General features: G+C 33.6%; 1 protein-coding gene across 2 annotated transcripts in view; it reads right to left on the bottom strand.

The window, feature by feature from the left end:
• The window catches only part of TBC1D5 (TBC1 domain family member 5), a 538,167-nt gene that overhangs the window by 471,040 nt on the left and 50,699 nt on the right, over positions 1 to 16,428 (bottom strand). For both annotated transcript variants that reach the window (XM_082654224.1, XM_082654225.1), the window contains exon 2: positions 12,811 to 12,871. The gene's annotated coding sequence lies outside the window, so the exon portion shown is untranslated. The remainder of the gene's footprint in view (positions 1 to 12,810; positions 12,872 to 16,428) is intronic.

The following is a 16,428-nucleotide window of genomic DNA, read 5'->3' as shown; positions in this document are numbered from 1 at the left end:
GATACAGAATTATCTGACCTTATGAAAAGGCAAATTTGTCAATCAAGATGTACAGTCCAGATGTAGAAGCATTTCAGGGCTCAAAGTCAGCAACTGCAGATGAGTTGGTGGGAATAAAATCAAGTGGAAGAGGAAATGAAAGCAGAGCCTAGGGAAGAGCTCTCACACAGATGAGGAAAGGTTTCAGTGACTCTGTGGACAGCAAACCTAAGCAGCCACCTAGCATGCTGACACCAGAGGCTTTCAACCACGATGAGAGTCAATTCACTGACTACTTACCATCTCCCCTAAAACTCCCCTAAGTTACAGAAAATATGCAGTCCTCCCTCGAGAAAAAGGTCAAAACTTTAAAACGTGAACACATAGGAATTTTTTTCATGCAAAACGGACTCTATAATACAGGGCAAGATGAGGCAGCTTCTTTAAAACATTTTAGTAACTATTTTGAATGAGTTCAGGAGACAATTACATACACCCTGAAATTCTAAAAAGGAAATACAGGCAATTTTATCAAAGAAAGAAATACTCCAAAAAATTCTGAGAGTGACTTTAAAAGGTATGTCCATTAATTATGTAGAAAAACCACACAGAAAGCCAAAAAAATTACATCTTAAATCCATTTCTGATGTAAGCTAGTCTTTGTCTCATTAAATCAGCATCTGTGATTAAAAGAGAGATCATTTTTGGTACATAATGTATTGCACTGTTAGAGCAGCATCTGTTTATTGCACAGCATAAACATTTTTCAGCTTTGTGAAACTACTGATACACAAGAAGTGATGCAGACCTAGCAATGTATTTAATCTTTTTTTATTCCAAGAAGAAGTACTTTCAGTGAAAGGGTTAATAACATTAATATTCTAATATCTGGCATTCTATGAGGCATATCAAGCTGCTGGGCACACAGTCAAAGAATTTCATAGAGTGACAGCTTTCTCTGCAATGGTTTGAGAGTACATCACAATTCAAATCTTAAGTGTGTAATATAGGGCTAAGTATACTTCTAAATATATGACTTCCACCAAAATATGAAATGCACTACAATAAGTCCGGCTAATGAAAATTATAATATAAATGTGAATCCAAAGAATGTAATTTAGATGATAAAAGGTTCGAATAATCTCTTAAAAATTCCAAAATGTTCACAAATAAGAGAGTACCATTTTCAAGACTCAATACTTCACTGTCATTAACTGAAACAATTACATAAGGACATGGGCACAAAAGCATATTGTTTACATCAAGCCAAACCACGTAGTACTTACACACAGACCCAGTGCACTTGTTGCTATGGCAAAATAAACCCCCAGACAGCATAGGTCCTAGCCTCCCACAGGTGAAAATAAAAACAAAAATGGTATACCTGGAAAATGTAACAAAAGGCATCTTTTTCAAGCAAATATCAAAAAAAAAAGATAGAGATGTTATATTTTTCATATGGGTCGGAGAGAATAGGAAGATGTTTTTTTAAAAAAGCAGCAGGACAAGGCTCTCTGCAGGCTTCTTTGCAATTGGTTTTAAATGTCAGAGGAACTTCAGCAAGAAAAGATAAAGCAATGCACACTCTAGTGGCACCAAATGGCCTGAGGATGCCGCCTAATGCCAGCACCTGGACACAGTGGCCTAAAAGTTGATGGCAGCTTGTCCCACGTGCTGCAAACCGTAAGCCCGGCAGAGCCACAGGGATATCTGTGGAAAAAGTCTGGGCAAAGTAACCTGACCCTTAAATGCCCATCCAAAGACAAAGACAGACCCAAACTGCGGTACTGGTGTTGTCCTATTAGAGAACAATTAAAATTAATAAACCAGATGTAAAATCAAAAGCAAGGAATAGCTCAGAAACTATGTTGGGTAAAAAAGATAAAAAGGCAAACTGCATAAAGACTAACAGAATATTTCAGTTTAGTAAGAACACTCAATGAACACATGAATGTAGGTATAGTCTAAAAACACGGACAGAAAGGATATAAACCAATTCCAGGGTGATGGTTATCTCTGGGAAAGGAAGGACTTTAAAATGTTTTTTGAAAATATATACAGCAAATGTCAATATACAAAGTCTCCATGCTAAATACAAGGTTGCCTGATCTATTTATCCTCTGTACTTTTGTGAATACTTGAACGATTTCTTAAATATTTTAAATCTAAGCCATGTTGTACATAATTTGCTTCCTAAAAATTAAAGCAATTTCACAATATTTTTACCTGAAACATGAGGGTCTACCTTTTTAAAAATCATTGCTTTGGTTGGTCTCCATATTCAAAAATTTTTATATTCCAATCTAAAAAAACTAAAAATTCTACCCTCTTTTCACAGATGATTTGGCTTAGTAACAATTTCAAATCATTAGTTCTCAGGAGACTCCACAGTTTATTTCAGACTTGAACTGAGGGATTCCGCCACATAGACCTCCCAAATGAAGTTTAAAACATTCTTCCCCGGCCTCTGAATAACTAGTTTCATCATTTGTTGTAGAGCAAACAGGCTGAAGGACCTGACTCTACTCCTGGGCTCTAACTTCCCAGTGGGAACCTATCACCTTCATTAGTGAATATGTTCCTTCCCATTTTCTCTGTTTATGTGAGGTAGTAAACTTATGTTTAAAAAAAAAAAAATCCTATTAAGTCTTTAGATGTATGTAACGAAACCTTACTCTAAAGAAATCAGGACCACAGTGACAAGCTTTCTATCTTGTATTAAAATTATCTGTAGTCAAATTTAAGTTCAGCCTCATTTCTTTACAGGCCTTTGGAAATTTGACAGGTCATCTACAGCTAAATAGAAACAAGATGCCTCCCATTTACAATCATATTTGTACACAAAAACAAAAGTTTAATACACTTTTTGTCACCACGAAGGAAATATCAAAGATACTGTTAATCTTCACCAAAACTGATCAATATTCTCTCAAAGTAGCAACCATCTGATTTAAAGAATTATTGGCTTGTTATCTTAAACAAGAAATTATATTCAACTTATATTGATGTTTTCTATCTGAAGCGTGTCATGCAATATTGTAATTTATCTCATAAATCTACTAGAGTGTGATCAAATTCTATCAACTCTGATTGGCATAAATTTGAAACAATGAAGCAATCACATCTGTTAAGCAGTTCTAGCTTGCTAGACAACATTTTAAAAGTTTATACAATAACATAATTATATTTTTCTCCATAAGACCTTCCTGTAGCTGATTTCAGCTTTTTCATGAAGTTTTGTATGTGTACTGGGTTCAGTGGGATACAGAACAAAAGATAAGAAAAGGAGATGGAAGAAGTGTGGGAGATGGATTGACATAGATGGTTTAAGTATGAACTTCAAACACTCGGAAAAATATTTTAACAAAACTCCAAATGAATTACAAGGTGTCAAGATAGGAAAATAAGTTCATTTGAATAAAAAATATATAGTATATCTAACTTTATCCTGAAACTACTCCTTAAAAATATGAATGTTGAATTTAAATGAAAATACATGGGCATAAAACAAAGAATTCAAACCATGCTTTACGGAACAAAACAATATTGTACAGCAAAATTTACCACCTACCTTTTTTGGTGCAAAATTCCTAATTTTTGAAACTTAAATGATTACTATGAAAACATTATAATAGTATGTATAAAAGTTAATAGGTGAGAAACACAATATTCCAAAAGTAATTCTATGTAATTTTAAAGACATTTCAAATTAGCAAGTGAACTCAAGGATGAAAATGATTAGGCCCTAAAGATATATGGGGTGTACGGGCTAAAATGACAGAGAAATATTAAAAGTAAAATTTAGGACACTGTTAAGTAACTTCATCAAGTTACTGATCCTACTGCTTCATATCATCATGACTAAGATATGACTTAAGAGGATGTGAACATTCTACTAAATGTTAGCTAATAATAGCTAAATTATTATTATAAATCCCATCTGGGCCATTCATTGACAGTTAATCATATACAATGTTGAGACAGTTCTCATCCTATTGAACTTTGTACTTGCCACTCCTTACATGCATACATCTTCACTCCAAAGTGATACCTCTTCGACTTCCCCTTCATACCAACCAGGGCCTTGTATGTACTCAGTACATATTTGCTGATTGATTTCTTTTAACTTATATGAAAACATGACTCATGAGTCAAACAGTTTAGATTAAAACAATTTTATTCCCTACCATTAAAGTTGAAATTAATAAAACAAAACAATATTACGATCAAAGGAAAACTTCCCAGAAAGAGACAATAGGTAATTCTGATGGTGGAAAGTGAACTCAAGACAGTGACAGAGGTCTTTTAATGAAATCTTGCGTTAATTCAGATGTTTTCCTTTTGTCTGTGGATATGGCAGGCTTTCACAAAACAAGTATATCTTATTTTCTTAGAATTTTTCAATTTGGAATTACTGGAATGCTTTGCTAACCAAAGATGACAAAACTTTTTTCTCCATTCTTGCTTCTTTTCTATGATTTTGTTGTACTCTCCTTAATATATAAAACTATCCACTAGTCATCTATTTTTTCGTATCCTGTAGATTAATTTCTAATTAAATGAATAAAGAAATTGAAGCTCTCATGACTACTCTGTAATTTAGCTTCAATATAAAGACATTTTTTGATTACCGCAGGATACTAACAATACTAATATTTTATTTAAAAAAAGTAAATCTCCATTAAGTTTTATTTTTTAATCTATCAAACATTCACTGAATAGGATTAAATAAGAAATAATTACAATTCTTCTGATAAAACTGTACTGTTGCTACCTATTATCAACCTCATTTCTGTATTTTATGTTTTCATTCAAGAAACATTATGCTTTGCACATAGGCACTGGTAAAAATAAGACAATTCGTGTTTTTCTTACAAAGATAAGCAATGAACTAATTATTAAAACATGGTATAATATGTGTTCTACAAAGGTTTGTGGAAGGTGAGGAGATATCACTGAGGAATCAGGGAAAGCTTTCAAGAGCTACATCCTGCAAGTTGAGTAAGCCAGGAAAAGAGGTACGGAGTGAACAGCACATACAAAGATCGACTGAACAAAGATTAACCACATGGGTTTATTTTCTCCTTCCTCAAACCCCAAAGAGACCTCAGATTTTTGGAAAATAAATGACTTATCAAAGGAAGTAACTCATAAAAGAACTTATAAAAGACACTGAGGAAAAGGCGAACCATTTTGCCCACAGTCCAGGAACATTCAACTTCACACATCCTGGTGTAGAAAAATGGAAACTACAAGAAATGGAAAAACAGACTTAGCTAACAAACAAACAGGTGGAAGAAAATAACTTCCCCAAACTGAAGGACTTGCTTCCAGAATGAAGGAGTCCCCAGAAAATCCAGTATAAACAATGAACAAAATCCACTCCAAGGCACATCATCATAAAAATTCAGAGACAAAGATTCTAAAAGTTTCCATAATTATAAAAACAAGTCATGCACAGCAGAAAACAATGTAGAAGGGGAAAAAAAGGCAAGGAACCTCTCAGTAGCAAAACTGAATGCTGTGAAACAAAGTCTTCGAAATTCTAAAAGAAAATTATGCTGCAACGTAAAATTCTATACCCAACCAAACCACTAATCATGTCTGACAGTAAAATAAAGACACTTCAACCCTCCCTAAGATCTTTTTCATATAATGAGGAAGTTAAACCAGAAAAAAAGACAATGAGTTGGGATTCACATATAAGGAAAAGAGAAAAGCGATCCAACCTCCAAGGATATCAAATCTTTGACTTTCTTCTAGAACACATGAGAACACCACAGCATAACTCTGAGTGAAAATGGCAGTAGCAGTTAAACAAATAGGAAATAATACCAGAGGAAGCAATTAGAAGCAAGTATTCTTATATTATACACCTACTACACTTCAACTAAAAAAAAAAGGAGCAAGTATTCCTTGAGCAAAGATGCCACTGAAATTAGAGGGAACCCCCATGACAACGGCTCTTAGTCTTCAGATGACAGTCTCTACATTACACCAGGATCAAATGACTGCCGAACTATTGCACATTCATCTCTCAAGTTATGCTCACATGCACTATAAACAGTGTCACTTTGAAGATAAGCAAAACCGTATTATACAAAAATGCATGTATACACACACACACACACACACACACACATTTTCATCCAAGATAGGGTTTAACTGTATTACTTTATAATTAGGTTTCACTTAAAAAGCCAACAACAAAATGAGTGTGTACATGGTTGGTTAGCATTAGTTATTTTTCAAATTTTCACTTATAAAATATCAAAGAAATCAAAAAAAAGATCAAAGAAATCAGAGTAAGCCCATATATTCCTAACTAGAAGAGTGTTTATGCTAAAATATTTAATCCTATGTGAATTGTTGGCTTTGACATTTTTTTCATCCATATAAGAAGCTCCAATCTAATCTGCAAGCATCTTTTAAGCATAAGAGTTAGAAGAGCTATAAGGAATAAGTGCACATTTTGAAAACAGTGGTTCTCAATCCCACCAGATCCAATGCCCCTTTCATTCCCTGTACTGTTCTGAAATGAAATTCAGAGTTAATAAAATCTACACATAGAATGTCTCTTTAAACAAAAAAATCAGGGACTTCCCTGGTGGTCCAGTGGTTAAGACTCCGCGCTTCCACTGCAGGGGGCATGGGTTCAATCCCTGGTTGGAGAACTAACATCCCACATGCAGTGTTGGTGAAGCCAAAAAAAAAAAAAAGCAAAACAAAACAAAAAAAACAAAATTAAAATTAATTCTAAACCATGTTATTAATTAAAAATTTATAATTATTTATTTCATTACATAAATGCTTAGACATAACTACTTAAGAAGAGCAAATAAAACAGTCACATATTTGCATCTATATATAATAAATAAGCTTGGATCTAAGAGGAAAAAGATCACAAGTCATTCTCTGTAAGTACCAAAAAAATGAAACAGGAGAGGTATAAGAGAACTCTAGAATAAAAATTAGTATTGAGATAAGTGATTACAGATAAAAATTAAATTGAATATGAAAGAGAAAGATAGAAATAAGCTTAAATGAAATAAAGATTAAAAGGTCAAGACAAATTACATACTGTTGAAACAGAGAAAATTATGAAATGTGGTTATTAGTACAACTGACCTGGGTTTTATTTCTAGGTGTAGTGTCAAAATAATTACCTATACTAAGGTTGTTACACTGCGGTTACAACCTATCCCAGAAAACCTACCACACTGTCAAGGAATTAAGTCTCTAGTAGTTTAAAATACTACAATAAAGACTATATCCCCCCAAAATATTGCCAGTGGAGTGGGTAAAGAAATTTAAGAAGTTACAGAGAGTTTGTATAATAGATTGCTTATTGGAGATGGTACCAGAGTAATAGCGGTACAACATAAAAATATAACATAAAAATAAATCATTTTAAAATATATTTTTAACAATGCATTTATTATCATTCTAAAAACAAAATTTTAACATTTAGGATGGCAATCATGAAATATCTAAACAATCCTTATTAACTAATAAAATTCAATAATTTAATTTAGATCCATTAATTTAAAATTTAGTTTGTTATTAAAAGAGTCTTAAATATCCTGTTACATATTTGCAACCAGTGTAACAGAGCTTCCAGTAAACTGCATTGCTGAACTGAAAACTTTTAACAGAAATACCTAGTTAGAAATGCTATAAATCAGGAAGTGGAAGAAGGTGTGAAGTACATACAATTTTGAGAGAATTTCTTTATTCTACTTAAGATTCCCCTCAACACAAACTTCCCCTAAAGTATCAGATTGCTCATGTAACATCTTACAAACAACTGTCAGTAATATTACATACTGAAGTATTATCTTTGAAGAGAGTTTAAGCAAGCAGACATTCAAAAGTTATGTGGTTCTCAGGACAGTTTTCTGTAGTCTGAGACTGTCCCATGCATTGCAGGACACCTAGCATCCCTGATCCCACCCATCAAATGCCAGAAACATTCCTTATAATTATTGTGACCAGCTAAAGTACTCCTTAATTTCCCAAATTCCCCTCATAGGGCTTTACCACCCTTGTTTGGAAATCATACTCTAGAAGTCTTATAGAAAGAAGCATGCTATGGTATGGAACTATATGAAAAAATGTGTTTCAAAAACAGAAAGAAACATTTTTATCAATTATACTAAAAATTATAACTTGCAATTTTATCCTCTTCCAAACATTCTTTCTTCAGCCTATATTTTTTGGTATTGTGTACTAAGGCTAACTTAAAGAGATTTGTTAGCCACTCTAGAACAGATGTATATTCTCTTTATATGTTTTTTAATAGAAAGCTTTCCTATATATGACCTTTTCAATACTCCAACTTTTACTTAGCTGAATTAAAGTCAAAAATAGAATCTAATCAATAGATTGTACATGTATAGGCATGGCATGCTTCTATAATTTCATTTGTGTGATTTTATTTTCTATTTTTGTTGTTGCTGTGTGGTTTGGGTTTAGTGTTTCATTGAGCAGCATCAATACTAAGGTGGTCAACACTAAGACACTGCGTTTAGTCAGGACAGGATTCAGTATTATTAAAGACTGTTATGTGTCAGTATTATCTAGTGCCCTAGGAAATCCATGCAGTACAAGAGTCCCCTTTTTTACTCTGCAAACTCTAAATTTAATAAGGTTCTATTTAATTAGTGCAGGATTCAAATACACATTCATGCCAAATTTTGCAACCACACGGGAGGTAAGGGAAAGATATTTCAAACACTTACATGGGAACAACCTTAGGCTGCTGTCTTAAAATATCAGTGCAGGATGCAAACTACTTCACAGACTATCCACATAACGGATGAGGTGTGAAAGAAATTCTGTGCTTAACGTGACCTTTGGCTGTACTTTTACTTGTCATAATTATAAAGGAGGTACTCTCAGAGCCAACACATAAGTTATGTTATTACTCTTACAATTATAGTAGTATCTCGCCAAGTGCTTCATATACTGTGACAAACTCGAGGCAAAATATACGGAAGCTCTTACCTTTGTTACAAGGCCTAACAGGACTTGCTGAACAAAAAGAGTGCTGCTATTATACATACGTATGAATAAGAACTACTGCATAAGAATTTTTCTTTTTAATGTTCATTAAAATACAAATATGCCAGTGTGGTTACCTAGTTCAACTTAACAAGTCATCTATTCTCTAAATGCAAAACAACTTGAAATTTAAATTTAATACCTAATTGTGACTTTACTAAATACATGTCAAGAAGGAATTAAAAAGAAAACTATACAAAAACCAAAAACCTTTAAGCAACTCTCTTCTACAGATTCCTATTTTCCCACACAGAATTTCAGCAAGGAAAAAGAGTTGTTTTCAAAAATGCTTTGGCATGATTTTTTAAGGAAAAAAAAAACACTACTGGATCATCTAACATAAAATTATAAATTCTGAACATATAACAAATAGAATTAGTTTTCCGTACAATGTCAAATATACCATTTATCAAAAGATTTACAAAGCAAAACAAGTATTAAAAATCCTGCAATGTATGATACGAAGAAAAACTTTACAACTATATACTATATTATGACCAACTTTGCCATACTCATCTTTCTGTTCCCAATAGTAATACCTCCTCTTTATTTTCACCTTGAAAATAGGTTCCAAAAGCTGTAAAACATCAGAGTCACACTTCATAAAAGTCATAAACACAAACTGCCTAGGTTGGCTAACAAAAACACATAAATACTGGCCATAAAAGACGTTTGTTTTATCATAAAATATTTTTTAAAATATTGCATGTGAATTAAGATTGCTCTTAAATATGCATTATAAACACTGTTAGGGACTACTCAATAGGAATCTGAGATGTTACTAAGGTGACCAGAGGTCCCAATTTGCCCAGGATGGTACTAGTTTACGCCTATTGTCCTGGCATTCATACAGATGCAATTATTTATGGCACTCACACCAACATCACCCAAGATTTGGCCTAACAGAGCCCTGGAAATGGTCTTGGGCTTAAGAGTCAAAAGAAGTGATCTGAGCGTTAGACTTCCACCAGGCAAACATTCAGTCTCCCTGAGGCACAAATTCTTCTTCTGTATTTAATTCGGATCCACTATACAGGATTATAAGAAGAATCAAATCAGAAAATTCAAGAAGCTCAAGTACTACCTACTGTTTAAAAAAGATGACCAAATGAAACACAAACTGAATATACTTAGCAAGTTAAGTCTATCAGAGATATAAATAACTACAGTCTCCATAAACAAACAAACAAATGAAAACAACTCAGATGAAAAACTACATTACAGAATTGTAATGTAGCATAATTACATTACAGATTTGTAATGTAATACAACAAATAAAACTACATAAAACTACGTTAAAACAACAATAAAGCTACATTACAGAATTGTAATGGGCTAAGAAGGACCTTCGGGAGTCACATTAAATGAGTCCCAATTCCAGCACCATCACTTACTGTCAGCTGTGTGGCAAAGAGCAAGTTACTAGGTCTCTGTTTCCTCATTCATAAAATGAAGATAATAACTGTACTTCTCTCACTGGAAAGAGTAACAAATAATCCATGTAAAAGATGATGTGAGCACTGTGCCTGCACATAATAAGTGCTCACTAAATGCTAGCTACTATTATGACAATCTCCATCAACATCTCTTTTCAAAAACAAGTCCTAAGAAATTATTCAGGAGACAATTTCACATATGTGTGCATGTGTGTGTGTGCACATATGTGTATCTGTATCTTCCAATTAAAGATCACTTGGATGACACAGCTACATGTTATAGTGTGGGCTGGGTATATTACACAACTAGTATAGGAGGTCTTATTCAACATTGGACAAGGTAGCTTTTTTCTCTGAAAGAAGTCCACAGTGGCATCCTGAAGCACACTTTAAAATAAAAGTCCATATCTAACAATATCTGTGGCTGTTCATCTAGAGAACAGAGGAGTCACAGATATGTACAATAAACACATTTTTAAATCCATGTATATAAATCAAATGAAACCGCTTCCTTTAAGGCAAGCATATGAAGATACTAAAGCAATATCCCAATTAAACGTTAATATAGTCAATATTTCAAAATAAGAAATTTGGGTTTACATATGCACAGTTTAAAATTCTATAGTGAGGGCTTCCCTGGTGGCGCAGTGGTTGAGAGTCTGCCTGCCGATGCAGGGGACGCGGGTTCGTGCCCCGGTCCGGGAAGATCCCATGTGCCGTGGAGCGGCTGGGCCCGTGAGCCATGGCCGCTGAGCCTGCGTGTCCAGAGCCTATGCTCCATAACGGGAGAGGCCACAACAGTGAGAGGCCCACGTACCGCAAAAAAAAAAAAAAAAAAAAAATTCTATAGTGAAACCTGTCTACAGAGGTCATTTTCCCTATATTTCAACAGCATATAGTTCAACTTGAAATGTACAACGCTGCTTCTCTCTGAAATGTTAAAACTGTAAAGTACACAGTAATTCACTGCAAGCAAACACAGGAGAAAGGCTATGTTGTACACATGATACCCTTTAACCCAAACAATTACTTTAACTTATTCATTAAACCCATTCAAAAAGAGAACACTAATAACTTGTGCTACCTTACGAAACAGAACTAAGAAGAAATACTTTATTTGGTTAAAAACAGAAACTTCACATAAGAGAATTATTAGGTAAAGACAGAGAAATTATAGCTGGCATTTATAAAAGACCTTGTACATTTTTAGCTCATTAAAATAAAGTGGTATAAAACTTTCCATAAGAGATATGGTATAAAATAAGTATGTCACTAAGACTGATATAAAAATCTATATAAACATCATGCTGCTTTCCAAATATACATATAACAGGTATTTAAAAAAAACAAAGGGCTACATCAAATTTATATCTCAGGAATCCAAATCTAAGTTGGACTTCATTTCTCTGAGCTTTCCTAAAAATATTCCAGTAGTAAAATAGCTTTGCCACTAAAATAAAATAACTAAGACTCCATTATCTATTCTATAGGAAGTAAGAAATACCGACCTGCCATTTAGAGATACCAAGGATAATGTGGACTGAGGTTTATATGTTCTGTCTCACTTTACAGGCTATAGGCTATATCATTAATTTGTAAGTGACTCTACAATAAGTATGCACACAACAAAGAAATATTCTATCATGGGTAACCCTAAACAGGTATATTTAGAACTAAACAAAGCATAACTGAAATTTTATCACTACCATAAATTACTTTTTAAAAAAATCCCTGGGCATTGCAATGAATATACTTTTGCCTTAGAGCTAATACTTTAATTTTAAAGAACCACAAAGAAAAAAATCAAAACTAGTCAGTAACAATGCAGCAACTAAAAGCAATAAACTCAAAATTAAGTTATAAATAATTTAAAGCATGTCATGAAGATGTATTAATAATTCATCAGATAAATAATTTACTAAATAATCAAATAAATAAATAATGAAATACATAAATAAATCAGCAAATAAATAATTCTGCAAAATAACCTAAACAATAAGTCACCCAAACAAATCACAAACCTACAAAACTACAATGATTCTTTGGATTCTGATAGTTTTAAATAAGCAAATGTACATAAACTAGATCAATCCTTGTTAGAATTAGAAATATTTTTCAATGCTATTTGTAAAATCCTCATCTCAGTACATAAGAACACATTTTCAATTTTTAAAAGACTGCATAGGATTAGTTCTTATAAATTATTAACATGATTATAATATATCCTCTTCTATATTTTACATATAATAACTCTGCCTAACATATTTTCCCCCAAACAACTGGATACTTAAAATATTCTTAATTTACAGTTCTTTTTCAAAGCAATACTTACAGTACAATAGTGCTATAGTCTTTCTGATAGCTCTCCTATCTTCACCAAGTTTGGAAATTTTCTGCAAGGGATAGAACAGTTAGAATAAGCTTAATTATTATAGACAGTATTTCATTCACTGGTGAACAATGCTTTATAACTCTACATGTAAAGTAGCAACGGGAAGTGGAGGTTATTAGTTGTGAACTTTGTCAAGTTTTTAGAAGTCTTAAGTGGACTAAGCACAAGCTGATAGAGGCCTGGCTTCCTCTAATGGAGCTGTTACAATTGGAGGGATTTCAGATGTGAAGACAAAAACTTCTGAAGGTCAAAGCGACTGGCTGACATCTAATGCTATCAACAAATGGAGAAGCTCACAGTCCCTGAAATAACACAGGAGATCACTTAACCGTTACAATGTGAATGCTGTGACAACCTAATGGGAGCACCACAAAGAGACAAAACACAACTGACCTCATAAGTCAGTCTTCACTTAACATTTATTTCAGGTTTTTATCCACCCACAGTATAGTACTCTTGAAGTCCATAAATAGCAGATCCTAAACTGTGATAGCCTTTCCCACAGAAATAAGAACTTTGTAATGAGTGTTTGACACTTTCAAGGGAATAAATCCAAACAGTATAGCACAACATCTGAAGAGAAAGAAACTAAAATTAAAATATTTTGATAATCTAGCTCAATGAATTCTCAAACAACTTAGGCAATATTTTACCTATTTCACAATCAAGGAAAATGAGGCTCAGCAAGAGTCTGTCTGTATGCTGCCTGCGGTCCCCAAGGGGCAGGAAGATTCTAACTTTTTCTACACCACTTCACGTGAAGGGCCACTGAACTACAGGCTCCTTCAATTTGAGCCCACCTTAAAAATACAGCAAATCCTAAAGCTTCGAAAATTGGTCAGAGCAATGGTTTTCAACTGGGGGTGATTTGCCTCCCAAGGGACATTTGGCAATGTCTGGAAACATTTTTGGTTGTCACAACCAGAGAGTATTACTGGCATCTAGTGGGTAGAGATCAGGGATGCTGCTAAACATCCTACAATGCACAGGATAGTCTCCCACAACAAATAATTATCTGCCCTAAAGTGTTAATAGTGCTGAGGGTGGGAAACTCTGGGTTAGCATAAAAGGTCTTTCAGGGCTGTGCAGTTTTCCTGTTATAAAATAAGACACATTTGGTTCAGGGATATAAAGTCTTTTTTTATGTGTGTGGAACACCCTGGATAAAAATGTGTATACTGTGGAGAACGGGTATATGGGAACTCTTTGTACTTTCTGCTCAATTTTTCTATAAACCTAAAACTTCTCAAAAAATAGTCTAGTAACTTTTTAAATGTGTATCCTTCACTTCTTTCACCAAAGTTATGAGTAACTGTCTTAGAATCAATACCCCCAAAATACGTCTAAAGTTATAAATTAAAATTTTTTTTAATTTCATTTGTCAAAATTCTTCCAATAAAGTTAATGAGAGCATTAAAAGTCACATTTATGAACTAACTCTGTCTAAATGACTAGCCAAGATATCTAATAAATATTACAAATTCATAGGGCTTTAAGAGATTATTTTGATACACTACAATTAATAATCTTCAATACTTAGTGATTTCTTTTGCCTAAAAGCTGTCATACATTTTCTGAAATATTTGTGGTAATTATTAAAATCATTTGAGAACAAAATTCAGCAATATAATTATCAAAGAACTCCAGAAAATACATATCAAATATTTCCCTTTCAATGCCAATTAATCTCTCTCCAGTCTCAAAGTAGATTTTGGTTTTCAACATGGATCTAGAATCTACCATGACACAATGCATGTTTCCTTATATTGGACCCATCACATTACTGCACAGAGCATCAAACAATGGCATCCTTTATCAGCTAGGGTTAGGTCATATCCTTCCCAAGACAAAAAAATTTTTTAATAATTATAATACAATGGCTTAAGAGAGGAAAAAAACAAAGGGAGAGAATTTCTCCCATGTAAATGTCTAGAAGTGGACAATCAAAGGCTGATGTGGCCGCTCCAAATATTAGGAATCCAAGTTCTTTCCATCTTTTTGCTCTACCATATACTGTTCTATTAAAAGTCACCTCACACTCCAAGAAGGCTATTGGGAGCAGCACGAAGGAAGGGGAAGAAAGGCCCATCTCACTCTCTTCTAATGCTCATATTTCAGCTTACAGCTTCGCAACCATAACCTAGTCCTTTGGCCACACCTAACCACTTGAGGGCATAGGAAACACAGTCTCCAAATTTGGTAATACTGCCCACATATAAAATTGGGATTCTTTTTATTAAGGAAGACAGGGAGAACGATTTTGTGGAGCGAATTATGAGAGGCAGACTATGGTGGAGGTAACAACTCTTCAAAGAAAATGGGAGATGTACTCAAAATTTTCATTAGAGTGGTTCACTGGGAGATTAGGATTGACATATATACACTACCATGTGTAAAACAGACAGCTAGTGGGAATGTGCTATAAAGCACAGGAAGCTCAGCTCGGTGCTCTGTGATGACCTAGAGGGGTGGGGTGGGGGTGGGGGTTGAAGGGAGGTCAAAGAGGGAGGGAATATGTATATCTATACATACAGCTGATTCACTTCATTGCACAGCAGAAACTAACACAACATTGTAAAGCAATTATACTCTAATAAAAAAATTTTTAAAACAAGACCTGGAAAAAAAAAACTATGTGTATATGTACGTTGTGTACATATATACACACATATACATATGTGTATATGTGTGTGTATATATATTTACGGAAGAAAATCTAAATGTTTAACAACAGGTGTATGGTTAAATAAATTTGGGGATAATCTCAGAACAGAATGCTATGCAGACCCTAAATAACACTTCAAAAAATTTTTACAGATATGGAAGAATGTTCATAATATTATATGAAAAAGAATAGGCTATAACACGCTTCATATAAAATAATCCCTATTTTAAATAAATATACATACTTACAAACATACACATATACACACAGTATACACTGATATCTATATACAGGCACATTTTATATCTATATCTAGAGAGAAACTGAGACCATGTAAAAATCAAGAGAACAGAATTAAATGATAATAGTGGTTTAGGCTTTGGGAAGCAACTTTCTTTGCTTTCTAATTCTTCTACAATGAAAACATATTATGCTTTCGATTTTTTTCATGAAGATTTTGGCCTAGATGAGGAAAAGCACTTTATAAAGGTAATTAGATTCAAGCTTTAATTTATTTTGTTACTTGGAACTTGGTGATAATTTAAAAAAGCCGGGGGGGATCTATAGCTGCGCTGTATCTTTCCCAACTGGGGCAAAATATACATGTTCCTCCTGAGTTAACAGTAAGAAGCTAACCTCTCTATGCCCAACTTGTTTTCAACTTACTAACATTCATATATCACATTTATCAGCTTTACACAACTCACTCCTAACCAGATGCTACATCCATCATTCCTAACAATTTACCCTGACATATTGATTACTTTGCTCATCTCATTCTGTAGAACTAATCATTCGTACTTCATGCTTCTACAAATCCTTCCATTTTCTATATTTCTGAGTCTATTTTTCTTAATGCTACTCTACTGCACATTTTTCTGGTTACTTATATA

This window comes from Grampus griseus (genome assembly GCF_964374135.1).
Source record: "Grampus griseus genome assembly, chromosome: 5".
Taxonomy (NCBI): domain Eukaryota; kingdom Metazoa; phylum Chordata; class Mammalia; order Artiodactyla; family Delphinidae; genus Grampus; species Grampus griseus.
Note: the sequence above shows the minus strand (reverse complement) of the source record. Positions and strands in the feature narration are given on the sequence as shown.